Genomic DNA, 19,001 nt, shown 5'->3' with positions numbered 1-19,001 from the left:
CACTCTTCTTTCTCTCTCTCTCTCACATGCACCCACTCTCTCTCTTTTTTTCTTTCAATCAGCAAATATCTAGGAAACTCACCTTATGTGCCAAGCACTGTGCTAGGTACTAGATTTAATAAGTCAAATAAGATTTCTTCTTGCCCTCCAGAGGGCTTCATTGTCTAGTACAAATGATAGAAATACAAACACACACTTGTGATACAGTGTAAGCATTACACTCTATAGGAGATATGCATAAGGGATTAATGGAGAATCCAGGAGGGATACCTAACTGTAAATGGTCATCCAAAGGGGACTAGGGAGCAGGTCATGTTGGTTCCTGAAAATATGTAACTCTTGAGCTGAGGACTGAAGCATACATGGATATTTGCCCAACAGCACAAGTTCATAAATATGCCTCCAAAGGAAGAAAAAAAACTAACATTTACTGAGTGCTTATTAGGTGCCAGGTTCTATCTATTTATCTACCAATCACCTGTTGTATTAGTCCATTTTCACGCTGCTGATAAAGACATACCCAAGCCTGAGCAATTAACAAAAGAAAGAGGTTTAATGGAGTTGCATTTCCATGTAGCTAGGGAGGCCTCACAATCATGGCAGATGGCAAAAGGCACTTCTTACACGGCAGCAAGAAAGAGAATGAGAGCCAAGCAGAACAGGTTTCCCCTTATAAAACCATCAGATCTCATGAGACTTATTCACTGTCATGAAAACAGTATGGGAGAAGCTGCCCCATGATTCAGTTATCTCCCACCAGTTCCCTCCCACAACACATGGGAATTGAAGGAGTACAGTTTAAGATGAGATTTGGGTGGGGACACAGAGCCAAACCACATCACCTGTCTTACCTGATTTTATTTCTAAAGTAGTCCTAGAAGATAGCTATCTTTTTTTCTGAACACTGATTCTCAGAGAGTTTAAGTAATTTTCCCAAGTGTACTTGTATAGAAAGTAGCATTGCTTGGACTTGAAATCAAGCTTGACTCCACTGTGTGGCTCTGTCCTCTATAATGTGTTATGAAAAGACTTTATTGAGGTGGAGAGCACTGGTTGTACAATTCATAAACCACATTCAGGCTAAGTTAGACATCATGCAGAATTTCCTAAGTGTGAAAAAAATAATGAAGAACTAGAATGACTCTAACCTTAAAAATCTTTAAATAGAATCAATAACCTGCTGTTTGGGATGGTACTAGAGGTCCATGTGCATACTATGTAGCTGAGGTGTTGTTTGCAGTAGAGGTAAGGGTGTGGGGACTAATTTTACCACTGTCTCTACCTCACTTTATTGTTCCTTTTGAAGACCTCTCTTGGCAGGGCTCAGGGTGGCTATCATTTCACATTTTGGCCATCAGCACAAAGTAGACTTCCTTCAGCTATGATGAATAATGGCATTTCCTTCTAAGGCTATCTCCAAACTTTTGTTTTCTTTCTTTTTATTAGCAAAAGCTTATTAGCAATTTGCCCTAAGAATATTTTTCAATTTCCACTGTTTTCCACTTGAGTTAAAGGAACTCTGTAGTTGACATAATCACCATTTCTTCTTCTCTGATGAGGCCAAAAATGTAAAGGTGTTACCCTAACTTCAAAACACCAGAGTGACTCCTTTTACAAAAAAATAGCAAACTGTATAAACTTCATAGTGATCTATTGTCCCAACTAGCATAAAGCAATTTGCCTTATATCTAGTGAATAACACAATATATTCTATCCCCTATAAGAATGGAAGAAAACTTACTCTAGAGTCAAAGAATTTGGTTTGAGTCCTGGCCTCTACCATTTGTTGTTGATCAGCGACCTTCACCTCTCTAAGCATGGGTTTCCTCAACAGCTAAAAGGGAAAATAGTATCCAACTCGCCAATTTTTTTGAGATGGAGTCTCTCTCTGTCACCCAGATTGAAGTGAAGTGGTGTGATCTCGGCTTACTGCAACCTCCACCTTCTGGGTTCAGGCAATTCTCCGGCCTCAGCCTCCCGAATAGCTGGGACTACAGACACACACCACCACGCCGGCTACTTTTTGTATTTTTAGTAGAGACGGGGTTTCACCATATTTGTCAGGCTGGTCTCAAACGCCTGACCTTGTGATCCGCCCGCCCCAGCCTCCCAAAGTGCTGGGATTACAGGTGTGAGCCACTATGCCCAGCCCAAACTCACCAACTTTTTAAAATAAAAGTATCAGGTACATATTGGACCCTCAATAAGTACTAGTTAAATATACACTTAGTCTAAGTGTTCTGAAAAAAAACAAAATTTATTTTTATAGGCTAGATTAGTTTGAAGACTTATTTTGAACACTTGCTTTTAAATACGTTTATATGTATTTGTTTATGTAAAACACTTCTGGATATAAAATGAAATATTTCAGGTAGAAATAACTTAGCATTACTGAAATATTTAGAAGGCGAAGTCTCAGTAATCCTCTACAAAGTCCAGAACACAAAAATTTGTGCTATACATGCCCAGCTGGTTGTCAGATGAAGAGATAATGTGGCACATAATCATTGTTACTGAACACATAGTGGGAAAGTTATTTTTCATCTTACATAGGCCAATGGGTCTTTAGCAGGTTTCCCATTAAAGTGTTATACTGCTGAGTGTAGGCAATCAACTGAAATTGCAAATCCCATTATTTGAAAACTCTCCTTCCTAATGCTTTTGTGAAAAGCAACTACATAGGATATTTTTTAAATGAATGTAGTTTAAAAGGCCATATGTTTATATAATTTTCACCCAAGTTGCTATTTACTTGACATAAAATAAGTGGAGATATTTCAGATTTCCAGTTAATTTGATCCATTGAGACAACAAAACTATCTAATTGAGTCCTCTACCGTAGAGTCACTGCTGTTTTTAAATTGATATCTGAATCATCTATAATTATGCCAGACAAAATGAGGAAGAATAATATCCCTATTAACAGAATAAGTTCTGTGTTTCAGTTTCAAATTGACAGACACAGCCCACACCTTAATCTCCTCTTCCTCCTGAGACCCTATTAAAAGGAAGCTAATGGGATAATAATATTTGTTTAAAAGGACAGTCTCCTAGTGATCAAGGAAATAGAAGGGGGCATCAAAGGCCAAATGGTTTCATTATATTTCTTTGCAACAGAAAGCTGATTGAAGGGTATTGATCGGTGAAAAACAAAGTAATCTCAGCCTTTGATCACCTATGGAAGCAGGGTTGTACAACTCCAGGGGGTACCTTTTACATTGCATTCTATTAGGATGGCATTTCCTCGGGTTATGTCTCCCAAGATGCCACCCACAGGAAGCCCTACCACAGTGCAGTAGCACTATGTGAAGGGGCCTACAGCTCAGCAAAGAGCAGATCTGCCTAGCCAAACCCAGAAAACTCAGAGACATTAGGGTAGTGACAACAGATGGGATTGAAAGCAGAGTCTGAGAATAGGAATGAAGAGTCCCCCCATTAGCATGCACACCGCTGAATACAAAAAATAGAAGGTTCTTCTCAGAAAAAATTGAATCACTCTTCTGTAGCACCTAGGTGAGCTAGTTTGAGAGTTGGCCCCCACAGCCGAGCCCTTCACAGTGTGCTAGTTTGGGGCACAGTTTCATGTTTTCTGGCTTAACCTCAAACCTTTCCGTTAAAAAGCCTAATCAACCTGAGTGCCTATCAACAAAAGACTGGATGAATAAAATGTGGTATATATACGCAATGGAATACTATTCAGCCATAAAAAGAATGAAATCATGTCATTTTCAGCAACATGTGTGGAACTGGAGGCCATTATCTTAAGTGAAACAATCAGAAACAGAAAGACGAATGCTACATGTTCTCACTTATAAATGGGAGCTAAATAACATATACACATGGACATTGGAGACTCAATAGAGTGAAATACTTCGAGGAGTTTGGACGATGCGAAATTACTTGGGTAAAATGTAGATTATTCTGTTGATGGATACACTAAAAGCACAGGCTTCACCACTGTGGAATATGGCCATGTAACAAAATTGCACTTGTACCTCTTAAATGTATACAAATTTTTTAAAAGCTGAAATGGTTAAAAGCATTTGCCTCTGGAAAGGAAGGGAGGATTCTCAGGGGAGGTGGCACAAATTGAATTTTAAGGGATGTGTCTGCAGCAAGGCAGAGGTTAAAAAAATAGAAAAGAAAATCACTTGCAAAAACCTAGAAGCATTTTGTTAACACTGCTAAGAGTAAGAAGTATCTTCAGCTACTCAGAAAGCTTTCTTTCATCTAGGAGAAGGCACTTTATGTTACCTTACAAGGTCATTTAGTGACACACTTAATAGCAGAATTTTCTAGTACAAATTCTAGTAGCATTTTCACATTGGTAAAACAGCTGCCCTGAAAGGGGTTGGCCAGTCTTTACAAGTAGCACTTAAAAGGAAACTAAATGACCGTCTTCAGGGAAATTCTTCAAGGAATCCTTTATGGAATAAACAGTTTGTCTAACCCCACCAAAAATCTCTCCCAAATCCAGAAGTATATGAGTATCAAAAAGAAAAACAAAAAGTAGTTTTACTTGTAAACAGATCTAAGGGAACGCATCCTTTCAAGTTAAGTGGTTTGTGATGATACTGCTATTGTACTTTCTCACCAGGACAGGCCTAACTCCATAGGGACAGCCATGTACCACTGTTTGGCACAAAAGACACCCTTCCCATACTTTAAGGCCACTCTAGGCTCATGAAACCATGGCTCCATTGGGGCTGGGGAGACTCTGGTGTTCTGCTCAGGTATCCTTTCCAAGGAACATCTGGAAACAAGACCTCTAATGGAATTATTCTCTCTCTTGTTCTCTCCTTTACTCCTTTTGCCTGGGTGGGAAAAGCTTTTTTTTTAAAGCTAATGTGCTTCAGATTTCCCAGGATGATGCTGACCTAAAAGACTCGTCTTTTTTTCCTCTAAGTACTCAGATGTTTGGTTCCAAAATATATGATCATGGCAGAATGTGATCCGAAAATCACCAGGTCATCTTTGAATCAGGACATAGAACCCAGATCTAACATTTCTTACTGTGTGATTTTGGCAAGATGTCTGTTATCTCATATACGAAGTGATCAGGTTGAGTTAAATAAACAAGGTATTAGATGCCTTCCAAGTCTAACATTTTGGAGACAAAATTTTGGCTTATGGACTTCTAGGAATATTCCTAGATATGGAGCATAAACTTTTAAGGGACCGTTGGACTTTAGGTAGCTGGCCCTTTGGGCTAGTTGGCTTGAGTTACCTCTATCCACACATTCAGAGATCCATCTGTACCTCAGGATTTGTAATCAGCATGAATGCTCAACTTCCTTCAGCACACCTTGACCTTCAAAAGTAGTGCTAAGTAGTGTTGAGGACACGGAGGAGTTGACATGCTGATTAATATACTGAATTATGGAAGTGCTCTTTGAAACTTGGAAGAGATTTTTTTTTTAAGCTGTTAGTTGCTAGGGTCGCTGGTCGAAAATCTGAGCCTTTGCTTATCACAGATATTTAAGTGACTCTATCAAAACAGAGAAGCAAGTTGGGTAAAGTGCAAAGGATTTTTGTCTATTTTTAGAATGTATTAAAATAATATTCATTTTATTTTATGTGTATGTTTATATGTGTATATATGTATATGTATATATACACACACATATGTATATATGTATTTATATGTATGTGTGATTCTCTTTATTTTGCTTTCCTGTCAGCTGAAGAGTTTATTTATAAAGAATATGGGAAAAGTAAGGAGATGAGCACCCATTTGATTTTTAGAAATGATCGGAAGAAATCAAACTGCTCCCCCCAAAAAGATTTATGTTTGTGATTTATAGTCCAATAAAGACAGACCTGTCTCCTGAATAAGAAAGTTCTGGGTAAGAAAGCTCTGGTTGAGAGTCCCAACCTTATTAATGCTGCCAGGTCACCTGCTAAAAACATCTTAACTGTTTGGAAGGACTCAAAAAGTTTGCAGGCCTTCCTTCCATCCCTGGGTGGGGAAGGTAGATCTTCAGAGTTTAAAAACGAGGGGATTCATTAGGAATCTGTCAGAGCAGCAAATTCCTCTGACCATCGCTGTCCCCCCAGTTCAGCATCACGTGCTTCCTTTTCATTTTTCCTTGTGTCCCTGGAATTTCCACCTCTCCTCCTACTTTAGCTGTCAGCTCCTTTTCCTTAGCCTCATTTCAAATGGTGAACAGATTTTTTTTTCCATTTCCTTACTCCATAAGACATCCTTTTCTAGGCCTTATAATCTTTTTCCTTACGTGTGTAGCTCTTAAAATATAAAAGGTGTCATCACAGCAAACTTTAAGGAGTCTCCCAAATTTATCAGTGTTGAAAAAATGCTGAGACTGTGGAGAGCTAGGAAATATTTAAGGGCTATGAAGACATGGGTTCTAATTCTCTCACAGGGACTGGATTTCTGTTGCCATCTGCTTTTCAAATAACAACTGTGTAAAAATAAATAAATACATAAACAAACCATTGATTCTTGTTTAGAACAGACAGAGGTTTCCAAACGTGGAATTTCAAGGACTAGCAAAATAGCAAAAATATTTTGCAAGATGACATAGAAAATCTAGATTTTCTAGGTAAATACTTGTATAGACATTATCCACTATCATCATTATTGTTCCATAAAAGAAAGCCTTCCTTAAAATGAAGAAAAAGAAACATAAATCGAAGAATACAGAGTACTCTATCATTAAAGCAGGTATTGAAAACACACAGACTCTAAAGTTCAAAAAGAATATTTTTTCTATATTTAAGGGCTAAAAATATAACATTAAATATTGTATATTTTAATTTAATAGTAACTGATATGAGTTGTGTTTTATGTGGCTCTCATTTTGCTCTAATAACAATTTAGGTACCTTTAACCCACTTTATGGATTAAGACACTAAAGCTTGGAGAAGTTAAGTAGCAGAACTGAGATTTGAGCCCACATTTTTAAGTCACTACCCTTTCCTACCTCCCCAAACTTGTATGTGTTTTGTTATTATGAGTTGGCCAACCTGGAGGCCTGAGTAAGACATTAAAATACAAAGTAGAGCTCAATATGATTTCTGAGGTTTTGGAGTTTTTTGTTAACTAGAATCATTGTCAAAAATCTACTTTCAAATAAAAATGTTATTAAATAGGGAACAAACTTGTATAATGATTCCACTCACCTTGAAATGTACCGAGTTAGAAAAAATGGAGGAATAATATCTCCAAACTGTAGGCTTCTGGTTTGCCCAGCAGGACTAGGAAGAAGCCCGGAAGTCACAGGTCAGGAGTCTGGTTATGAGAATTATTGAGCTGCCCTGTTCAGTGGACTCACATACTGAGGGCTGCTCCATGCCAGTAGTATTGACCTTGTAGAGCTGCCACAGAATCCACTGGGCAATTGAAGTTAGGGATGTTTATTTTTTAAATACTCCCTATTTTCTGGACATAGTTGAGTTTCAACATGATTACTTATCATACCATATATATCTTCCTTGAAAACCTTTTAAAGTTTTAATAAATGGGTTTAAAAATGGTCTCAATGTAATTGTGAATAAACTTTCTCCTCATTGTTATATAATTAAATATATCCAAAACAGTGTGCTTCAGAATATCCAACTAGAAAATTGCCCCTCTTAATCAGTACTCACAGTTATTAATGCTAATAATAATATGCTCACCCATGACATTGACTGAGATGTCACTAAAGAGCTAGTTAATATGCTGAATTAACCAACGAGGAGCAAAAAAGTACCCAGTCATGAGTCTGTTATGATAATGAAAACCAGAACCATTATTCCATGACAAGATTTAGTTGCTTAAACTATCAAAAAGATTTTATCTGTCCCAAACTTTCTAATTGTAGCCCCAGCACCAACCTCTTCTTTACATTTGCACCATTACCTCTCTTTGAATACTGTCATTTTTTAACTTGATTCTGTTTATGATGATGCCAACCATAAATTCAATTAGGAATATAATGATGAGCAAAGCAGACATTGACTCTGTCCTCAGTCTGGGGGAGAAAATGAGACATTAATTGAATAATGACACAAATAAATATAAATCTGTTACTGTGTCAAGCTCTGTGAAAAAAAAGGGGGGACTATGATGCTCTGAGTACCTATAATAGGGCATCTGACTTTGTCAGGGTGGTCAGGGAGGTCATGGAAGGCTCTTATCTGAATGACCAATAGACCTTGACTAGGCAAAGAAAAGGTCATTATCAATGGCTGCACAATGATTACAAATCTGTCTGAGTGTATGACTGAGCAGAGCACAGATGAGAACAACATGAACTCAGTAGTGCTTTCCATTTAGAAATTTATAATAAGGAGGCTGACTCATGGTTGACTCGCTGTCTCCTCCTAAGAGGCTGCCTGATGGGGTCTTCCACTTGCTTATCAGAGCTCTGTGGTCTTGACATAGACGTGATTTTCTAAATCCCATGGCTGACCAGTTCTGCTGTTCCTTCGGTTTTTATGTTTATGTGTTTGTTTGCCTATTTATCTACCTATGTGCCAGAATTACGAGATCGTTCATTGCCACTGCTGCTTCTTTCCTTCTCCTCTACCGGTTCCTCCCTTGGCCCCTTTTATTTTCTGTATTTTCTCCCTTTCCCCTCCCTTCTCTACAGAAACTTTCTCCTCCTCCTTTCTCTTAGTCTTAATATGCCATTCATTTTCTTTTTTTTCTCTTTTATTCTTGTCTTTTTTTTTTTTCGCTGTTCACCATGAAGATACCAGGCTTATGTTTGCATAGTGCAATATAATTTACAAAGGCATCTCATGGACATTATTCCATTTGATCCTAATAGCAGCTTTGTAAGGTGGCTGGGTAAGAGTCATTTATCCTGTCTACAGATGTGACAGAGGACCAGTGACTTCCCCAAGGTCATGTGTCTGGGAAGGGAAGGATTCTTGACTGCAACCTAGATGGCTGTCTCCTGCACTACTAGACCATCCTGCCTTAACAGAAATGTCACATACATTCCAATCACATCTTTTAGTCTGACTGACAAAAGTCCTTTTCCGTCTTGTCTTTATCTTTCATGAAAATAAGTCTAGACAAAAGTCGTGGTCAGAGGGGTTTTCTGGTGGCTCATCCATCACATGAGTAGAAACAGCCTTAGTCTTATCTGATGAATATTTGCGGGACATTAAATTTGACCTTGGATTGAACTGCTTATAAATAATGATTTTCATTCTGTTGGTACCTTGTCTGGCTGTGACCTGGAAGGTGGCATGGCTAACAAGAACCAAAAACAAAGAGGATTGCCTCAGGTATCATTTGTCAGCCTTCATTAGATTACTCATCTTGAGACATCTATCTTTATATATCCAAATGAAATCTGGTGTTTTTTTTCTGCATATATTTCAATCCCTCAGAGACCCTTAAATTCCATTAGGATTTCTGTTTACTTCCTTCTTCTGACCAATTATAAGAGAGTTTAAAGAAAGAGCACGTCTGTATCCTATGCCACAGACCAGATGCCCCTTTATTGCCAGGAAAACAGCCAGCGATGTTTATCCTTTATTTAATCTCTCTGCTGACTTTCAGTGCTGGTAAATGTTTATTCCACCGAAGTATGCTTTTAAGATGTCAGTCAGCAACCTTTATTGACCAATGGATCACATTTGGTAAAGGCTCCTGCTTATTACGTAGAGAATTAGACTGCTCAAGGAGGATTTTGCAGGGGACAAGCACCATTCATTCATTCATTCAGTCATTGATTTGATTGATTAACTTCTTATGTATTTGTTCAACTAAGCATTTACTGAATGTCTAGTATGTGCCAAGCACTCTGGTGAGATATTTGAGAAAATCAAGAAGAAAAAGGCCCAAGCCTTGCCCCTGAAGAACTCAGACTAATAGGGTGACAGAATGTTGAAAATTATAGTAATTCAGTGTGATTATATCTTTGTAATTACAGAACAAAAGAACAAGCAGCTGATTTGGGGGAAGCTACTAGCACTGTTCGGGTGGAATTTCAGTAATTTTTATCAGGTGATTACCAAACCTGAAGGGTAAATGAACACCCTCTTTAAAGTAAAGAAGTTGCATGCTTACATGGGCTGATATCAAGAGTTGGGAATTTTTTTCTCCTAAGCACAGGTCTGTAAGAGCTACATGGAAGTATAGAACAGAGCCATGTTCTTCACAGCCTATTCAGTTTTGCAAAGGAGAATTCTCCTGTGGTCAAGCATGAATTATGAACATTGATGGGAAATTGCATTTCAATATCGATGTTGCATGATAATAAAATGTGTGAGCATCCCTTCTCTTACAGTGCTTTCACTGCATCCCTGAAGTCCTTGCTTGTCCTCAAGTCTCTCTCCTTGGTATAGCAGCCTGGTATAATTTAAAGAAGATGGCCTTTTGGCATATCTGTAACTTCATTTAAATTCTGGCTCCACAATTACTAGTCTTATCACCTTGAGCTGTTACTAAACCTTTCTGAGTCTCTGTTTCTTTATTCTAAAAGTGGAGATTAATATCTGCTACATAGGATTTTTTTGACCGTTTATTTTTTTAAGTCTATAAATGACCTACCATACTACTTAACAAACAGTAGATACAAGTAGGGATTTGTTCCCTCTCTGATCTCTCTTCCTGTATCCCATCTGCCCTTTTTCTTTCTCATGTGCTAGAACCCATTTCTTCCTCCTCCATGCCAGGACTCAATTGACAAAGTCTCCATTCGTTGTCCATTTAACAAAACATTTCCTGTGCACCTCTCACACACCCTGAGGAGATACAATCAGTAATGTGGAAGACAGAACACAGCACATGGTAAAGAAACAGATAGTGGAGTGAGTAAGCCTCATTTAGAAAGAGACATCAAGAGTTCAAACATTTTCTACACCCCCCAAAATTGATTTCTTCAGAGCAGAGTTTCAGGAATAGTAGTAGATGTAAAAAGAATATTTAGGGGTAGAATGTCACCACACCTTACCTCCTTATTTACACACAAAAGAGTAAGTCTAGAGCCCATGCACATTATGTGCTAGCTCAAATATGTGAACACACATAGGTTCCTTCCAGATATCTGGGGTCTCCACTGATCTCTGTTTCATTCAAAATATTTATTGGACACTGTTACATACACAACGCCAGTATCTCTTCTTGATTGCCTATATAACAGATCATATCTCTGCCACACAATTTAATGCCTGCAGTTTTCTCCTTTTTCCATGTTGAAAAGTTTATCTCGACTGAGTGCAAAAGTCCTTCAGGGTAGCTGCTAGGTCCTACCCTATCATGTAATTACTGGGCACTCTCGCAAGCACAGACCATATTCAACAAGTGATGGCTTGTTAAAGTTCCTGCTTCTACTATGACCTAAGGAATAAGGGGAATTATACTCCCTAAGTGACCAATTTTCTCCACTTCTAGCCAATTTCTTCACTAAGGGAGATAAGCCAACTAGTCATCACTTTCTCTCTGTAGTTGTACAGAGTTTTAAAGTTTGTAGACAGTAATATTATGAATGCTGCTGCCACCACTCTTTTTTTTTGGAGTGGAGGAGTATCTGTCACCTCAAACATTTATCCTTTATGTTATAAACAATCCAATTATGCACTTTAATTATTTTTAAGTGTACATTAAAATATTGTTTACCATAATCAACCTGTTCTGCCATCAAATACTAGATTTTATTCATTCTTTATAAATTTATAAATATATTTTTGTACCCATTAACCATCTCAATATTTCCCCCACCACTGCCCTTCACAGCCTCTGGTAACCGTCATTCTGTTATATCCATAAGTTCAGTTGTTTTACTATTTTTAGCTCCCACAAGTAAGTGGGAACATCCAAAGTTTGTCTTTCTGTGCCTGTCTTATTTCACTTAACATAATGACCTCCAGTTCCATTCATGTTGTTGCCAATGACAGGATCTCATTCTTTTTTATGGCTGGATAGTAGTGCATTGTGTATTTGTACCACATTTTCTTTATCCATTCTCATTTGTTGATAGACACTTACATTTCTTCCAAATCTTGGCTATTGTGAATAGTGCTGCAATCACCATGGGAGCACAGATATCTCTTTGATATACTGATTTCCTTTCTTTTGGATATATACCTAGTAGTGGGATTGCTGAATCATGTAGTAGTTCCATTTTTAGTTTTTAAAAATGTTTTCAATTTTTAATTTCTGTGGGAACAAAATAAGTGTATATATTTATGGGGTACATGAGATGTTTTGATACAAGGATGCAATGTGAAATAAGCACATGATGGATAACGGGGTGTCTGTCCCCTCAAGCATTTATCCTTTGAGTTACAAACAATCCAATTATACTCTTTGAGTTATTTTAAAATGTACAATTATTATTGACTTTACTCACCCGGTTGTGCTATGAAACAGTAGGTCCTATTCATTCTTTCTATTTATTTTAGTACCCATTAACCATCCCACGTTCCCCCAACCTACCTCCCACCACTACCTTTCCAGCCTTGGGTAACTATCCTTCTACTCTCAATCTCCATGAGTCCAATTGTTTCGAATTTTAGATTCCACGAATAAGTGAGAAAATATGACGTTTATCTTTCTGTGCCTGGCTTATTTCACTTAATATAATGATCTCCAGTTTTATCCATGTTGTTGCAAATGACTGGATTCTCATTCTTTTTGTGGCTCCATTGTGTATACATACCACATTGTCTTTATCATTCATCTGTTGATGAACACTGAGGTTGCTTCCAAATCTTGGCTATTATAAACAGTGGTGCAACAAACATAGCAGTGCAGATATCTTTTGATATGCTGATTTCTTTTCTTTTGGGTATATACCTAGCAGTGGGAGTGCTGGATCATATGATAGCTCAATTTTTAGTTTTTTGAGGAACATCCAAACTGTTCTCCATAGTGATTGTACTAATTTACATTCCCACCAACAATGTAAAAGGGTTCCCTTTTCTCTATATCCTCACCAGTATTTGAAACTGCCTGTCATTTGGATATAGCCATTTTGACTGGGGTGAAATGATATCTCATTGTAGTTTTGATTTGCACTTCTCTGATGCTCAGTGATGTTAAGCACCTTTTCATATACCTGATACTGATTTCATTGTTAATTCATGGCATATATTAGTGAATTTTTATTAGTCCATTTTCACACTGCTGATAAAGACATACCTGAGACTGGGCAGAAAAAGAGGTTTAACGGGTGGGAAGGCCTCACAATCATGGTGGAAGGCAAGGAGTAGCAAGTCACATCTTACATGGATGGCACCAGGCAAAGAGAGAGCTTGTGCAGGGAAACTCTTGTTTTTAAAACCATCAGATCTCATGAGACTTATTCACTATCACAATAACAGCACAGGAAAGACCCACCCACATGATTCAATTATCTCCCACAGGGTCCCTCCCAGAATGTGTGGGAATTCAAGATGAGATTTAGGTGGGGACACAGCAAAGCCATATTATTCCATGCATGGCCCCTTCCAAATGTTCTGTCCTAACATTTCAAAATCAATCATGCCTCCCAACAGTCCCCCAAAGTCTTAACTCATTTCAGCATTAACTCAAAAGTCCAAAGTCCCAAGTCTCATCTGAGATAAGGCAAGTTGCTTCCATCTATAAGCCTGTAAAATAAAAAGCACTTTAGTTACTTCCTAGATACAGTGGGGGTACTGGCTTTGGGTAAATACAGCTATTCCCAATGGGAGAAATTGGCCAAAACAAAGAGGCTACAGGCCTCATGCAAGTCTAAAATCCAGCGTGGCAGTCAAATCTTAAAGTTTCAAAATGGTCTTCTTTGACTCCATGTCTCATATCCAGGTCATGCTGATGTAAGAGGTGGGTTCCCATGGTCTTGGGCAGCTCCACTCCTGTGGCTTTGCAGCGTACAGCCTCCCTCCCAGCTGCTTTCATGGGCTGGTATTGAGTGTCTGCGGTTTCTTCAGGCGCATAATGCAAACTGTCAGTGGATCTATCATTCTGGGGTCTGGAGGATGGCGATCTCTTCTCACAGCTCCACTAGGTGGTGCCCCAGTATGGACTCTGTATGGGGGCTTCAACCCCACATTTCCCTTCTACACTGCCCTAGCAGAGGTTCTCCATGAGGACTGTACCCCTGCAGCAAACTTCTCCTGGGCTTCCAGGCATTTCCATACATCTTCTAAAATCTAGGCAGAGGTTCCCAAACCTCAATTCTTGACTTCTGTGCCCTCACAGGCTCAACACCACATGGAAGCTGCCAAGACTTGAGGCTTACACCCTCTGAAGCCATGGCCCAAGCTCTACCTTGGCCCCTTTTAGTCATGGTTGGAGTGGCTGGGATGCAGGGCAAGAAGTCCCTAGACTGCACACGGAAGAGGGACCCTGGGCCTGGCCGACAAAACCATTTTTCCCCCTAAACCTCCAGTGCTGTGAAGGGAGGGGCTGCCGTAAAGATCTAGGTCTCTGAGATGCCCTGGAGACATTTTCCACATTTTCTAGGTGATTAATATTCGGCTCCTCATTACTTATGCAAATTTCTGCAGCTGGCTTAAATTTCTCCTCAGAAAATGAGATTTTCTTTTCTATCCCACTGTCAAACTGCAAATTTTCCAAACTTTTATGCTCTTCCTTTTAAAACTGAATGCCTTTAACAGCACCCAAGTCACCTCTTGAATGCTTTGCTGCTTAGAAATTTCTTCTGCCAGATACCCTAAATCATCTCTCTCAAGTACAAAGTTTCACAAATCTCTAGGGCAGGGGCAAAATGCCTCCAGTCTCTTTGCTAAAACATAACAAGAGTTACCTTTGCTCCAGTTCCCAACAAGTTCCCCGTTTCCATCTGAGACCACCTCAGCCTGGATTTCATTGTCCATATCATTATCAGCATTTTGGTCAAAACCATTCAACAAGTCTCTAGGGAGTCCCAAACTTTCCCACATTTTCCTGTCTTCTTCTGAGCCCTCCAAACTGGTCCAGCCTCTACTTGTTACCCAGTTCCAAAGTCGCTTCCACATTTTCGGGTATCTTTTCAGCAGCGTCCCCCTCCCCAAACCAATTTACTTTATTAGTTCATTTTCACGCAGCTTATAAAGACATACCCAAGACTGGGAAGAAAAAGAGTTTTAATGGATTTACAGTTCCACATAGCTGGTGAGGCCTCACAATCATGGCAGAAGGCAAGGAGGAGCAAGTCACATCTTAGATGAATTGCAGCAGGCAAAGAGACAGCCTGTGCAGGGAAATTCCCATTTTGATGAGATTTGAGTGGGTACACGGCCAAACCATATCAGAGTTGAAATCATTACAAAGCTATAGGAGTGCTAGATCATCATTTTTATGCATTTGTGTTTGTGTATTTCAATATGTCAATGCTAGCAAATAATTTGGGCATACAAAAAAACTATAAGCCACATCAGTACCTGTCACCCTTGACATCTAAGAGAACCATGGCTGTCAAAGATCAAGCCTTGTGTTTGAGAGTGCATGGGGTTTTTGCAGAAGAAAATATCATTATCATTACCTGGCCTTGTGTGTCAGTAAAATACACATCACTATGGAGAGCTGCTTTATAATAATGTCCTTCTTTCAATTTACTCAAGGGCCATAGCCATTGTGGAGCAAAAAAGGATATTATAATGTCCACCTCCTTGTGAGAAAATGATCTAAGGGTAAGAGACAGGCAGAAGATTTTCCAAGGCCACAACAAATTCAAGACCAGAAGTCAGGGCTCCTAATTTTCTGACCAGGAGCTCCATTTTATCTGGAGGATAATGAGAGTGAACTAGAGTCTTCATTCCTCTGATTTTTTCTTTTTCAATTCCTCATGCCTTTTGACTTATTTTGCCAGAAGAAGGGATCATTATGGGGAAACTGGAATGATTTCAGTGGAGAAATAATGGGAAGAGGTATGAAATGCAAGAAAGCACCTTTTGCAGTGTGGTTTTGACCCCCTGACATACCCACGAAGCCATTTTTCTTGTCTGACAGCAAGAATTCCTTCCATGTAATTTTCAGCAGCAAGCAGGGCTTGGGAAGAGTCCTAAGTTGGCCTTACATAGATCAGAACTCCTACTCAGCAAAACAGACATGTTGCATATTTGGGGTGCCCCAGCTTCATTGTGCTAGATCAAATGTCTTCATCTCTTAACCACCCTCCTTTGTTTTTGGTCCCCAGTGCTGCAATCTTCCTTTTATCAAAATCAGTTCTTAGGATCAACTTGTTTGCACTGAGATTTAGATGTCTTTTAGGTTTTCATTCCATAATGATTCATTGATCATATTCTTTGTGCCTACTATTTTACCAGGTATTTAGGACATAGGAGCAAAGAGAACTTGTATTCATTAACCACTTTTTAATAGATTTTTTTTTTCAGAGCAGCTGTAGGTTCATAGTAAAAAAAAAAAAAAAAGAGCAGAAAATGTAGAAAATTCTCATGTGTGTCCTGCCCCAACACATGCATACCCTCACCTGTTATTAACATCCTCCACCAGAGAAGTACATTTGTTAGAATTGATTATGCTACATTGATACATCATTATCATCCAGGGTCCATAGCTTACATTAGCGTTCACTTTTAGTGTTGCACATTCTAAGGGTTTGGAGAAACGTATAATGACATGTATCTGGAATTATGGTGTCATACAAAATAGTTTCCCTGCCCTAAAAATTATCTGAACTTGGAGATTCTGATGATTATGTGTCTTGGGGATGATCTTCTTGTTAAGTATCTTACCAGGGTTCTCAGAGATGACACAAACAAATGAAAAAACATTCCATGTTCATGGATAGGAAGAATCAATATCATTAAAACAGCAATACTTCCCAACACAATTTATAGATTCAATGCTATTCCTGTTAAACTACCATGAGATTCTTCACAGAACTAGTAAAAAACTATTTTAAAATCATATGGAACCAAAAAGGATCCTTAATAACCAAAACAATCATAAGCAAAAGGAACAAAGCTGGAGACATCACACTAGCTGACTTCAAACTATATTACAGGGCTACATGAACCAAAACTGCATGGCACAAAAACAGACACATAGACCAATGGAACGGAATAGAGAACCCAGAAATAAGACCACAGATCTGCAACTGTATGATTTTGACAAACCTGACAAAAATAAGCAATGGGGAAAAGATTCCCTATTCCATAAATGGTGCTGGGAGAACTGGCTAGCCATATACAGAAGATTAAAACTGTACTCCTTTCTTATACCAGATACAAAAATAAATCAAGATGGATTAAACACTTAAATGTAAAACCCAAAACTATAAAATCCCTGGAAGACAACCTAGGCAATACCATTCAGAATATAGGCACAGGCAAAGATTTCATGATGAAGGTGCCAAAAGCAATTACACCAAAGTAAAAACTGGCAAATGATATTTAATTAAACTAAAGAGCTTCTGTACAGCAAAAGAAACTATCAACAGAGTAAACTGACCACCTACAGAATTGGAGAAAATATTTCCAAATTACGCATCTGAGAAAGGTCAAATATCCTTTAAGAAACTTAAAGGAATGTACAGAAAAAGACAAACAACCCCATTAAAAAGTGGGCAAAGGACATGAAAAGTTTACAGAAGATGACATAAATGTGGCCAACTATCATATGAAAATAAAGGTCAATATCACTGATCATTAGAGAAATGCAAATCAAAACCACAATGAGATACCATCTCATGCCAGTCAGAATGGCTGTTATCAAAAAGTCAAAAAACAATAGATGTTGGCAAGGTTGTGGAGAAAAAGGACTGCTTTTACACTGTTGGTGGAAGTGAAAATTAGTCCAACCATTGTGGAAGGCAGTGTGGCAATTCCTCAGAGACCTAGAGTCAGAAATACCATTTGACCCAGCAATCCCATTACTGGGTATATAACCAAGGAATATAAATTGTTCTATTATAAAGAACATGCAAGCATATGTTCATTGCAGCACTATTCACAATAGCAAAGACATAGAATCAACCTAAATGCCCATCAATGATAGACTGGATAAAGAAAATGTGGTACATACACACCATGAATTATATGCAGACATAAAAAAAAAAGGAGATTATGTCCTTTGCAAGAATATGGATGGAGCTGGAAGTCATTATCCTTAGCAAAATAATGCAAGAACAGAAAACCAAATACCACATGTTCTCACTTATAAGTGGAAGCTAAATTATGAGAACACATAAACACATAGTGGGGAACAACACACACTGGGGCCTGACAGAGGGTGGAGGGTGGGAGGAGGGAGAGGATCAGGAAAAATAACTAATAGGCACTAGGCTTAACACCTGGGCAATGACATAACCTGTACAACAAACCTTCAAGTACAACAAACAAGTTTACCTATGTAACCTGCATATGTATCCCTGAAAAATTTTTTTTTTTTGAGACAGAGTCTCTGTCACCCAGGTGGAGTGTAGTGGCACGGTCTTGGCTCACTGCAACCTCCACCTCCCAGGTTCAAGCGATACTCCTGCCTCAGCCTCCTGATGTATCCCTGAACTTAAAAGTTTTTTAAAAATTGTATCTTCTTTTACCAATTCATCCCTTCCTCCCCCTATACCCCATCAACTACTGATTTTATTAGTGTCTTCATAGTTTTACTTTTTCCAGAGTATCAGATAGTTGGAATAATACAGTATGTAGCCTTTTCAGATTGGCTTCTTTTGCTTATATGCATTTAAGTTTCCTCCATGTACTTCTGTGGCTTGGTAGTTCATTTCTTTTTGGTGATGAATAATGTTCCATTTTCTAGATGTATCACAGTGTATTTATCCATTCACCTACTGAAGGACATCTTGATTGCTTCCAACTTTTGGCAATTATTAATAAAGCTGCTAGAACTATTCACATGCAGGTGCAGGTTTTTGTGTGGACATGTGTTTTCAGCTTCTTTGGAGAAATACCAAGGAGCACAATTGCTGGATCATATAGTAAGAGTATGTTTAGTTTTGTAAGAAACCACCAAACTATCTTCCAAAGTGACTATACCATTTTGCATTCCCACCAGCAATGAATAAGTGCAGGTACACATCCTTGCCAGCATTTGTTTTTGTCAGTATTCTGGATTTCGACCATTTCAATGG

The 19,001-nt window shown here is 38.5% G+C and overlaps 1 protein-coding gene across 18 annotated transcripts in view; it reads left to right on the top strand.

Moving 5' to 3' along the window:
* The window catches only part of DLG2 (discs large MAGUK scaffold protein 2), a 2,193,106-nt gene that overhangs the window by 1,774,820 nt on the left and 399,285 nt on the right, over positions 1–19,001 (top strand). The window lies entirely within an intron of this gene.

This window comes from Gorilla gorilla, chromosome 9, assembly GCF_029281585.2.
Source record: "Gorilla gorilla gorilla isolate KB3781 chromosome 9, NHGRI_mGorGor1-v2.1_pri, whole genome shotgun sequence".
Classification (NCBI taxonomy): Eukaryota; Metazoa; Chordata; class Mammalia; order Primates; family Hominidae; genus Gorilla; species Gorilla gorilla.
The sequence above is the reverse complement of the archived record's forward strand: the minus strand, read 5'-3'. Positions and strand labels throughout refer to the sequence as shown.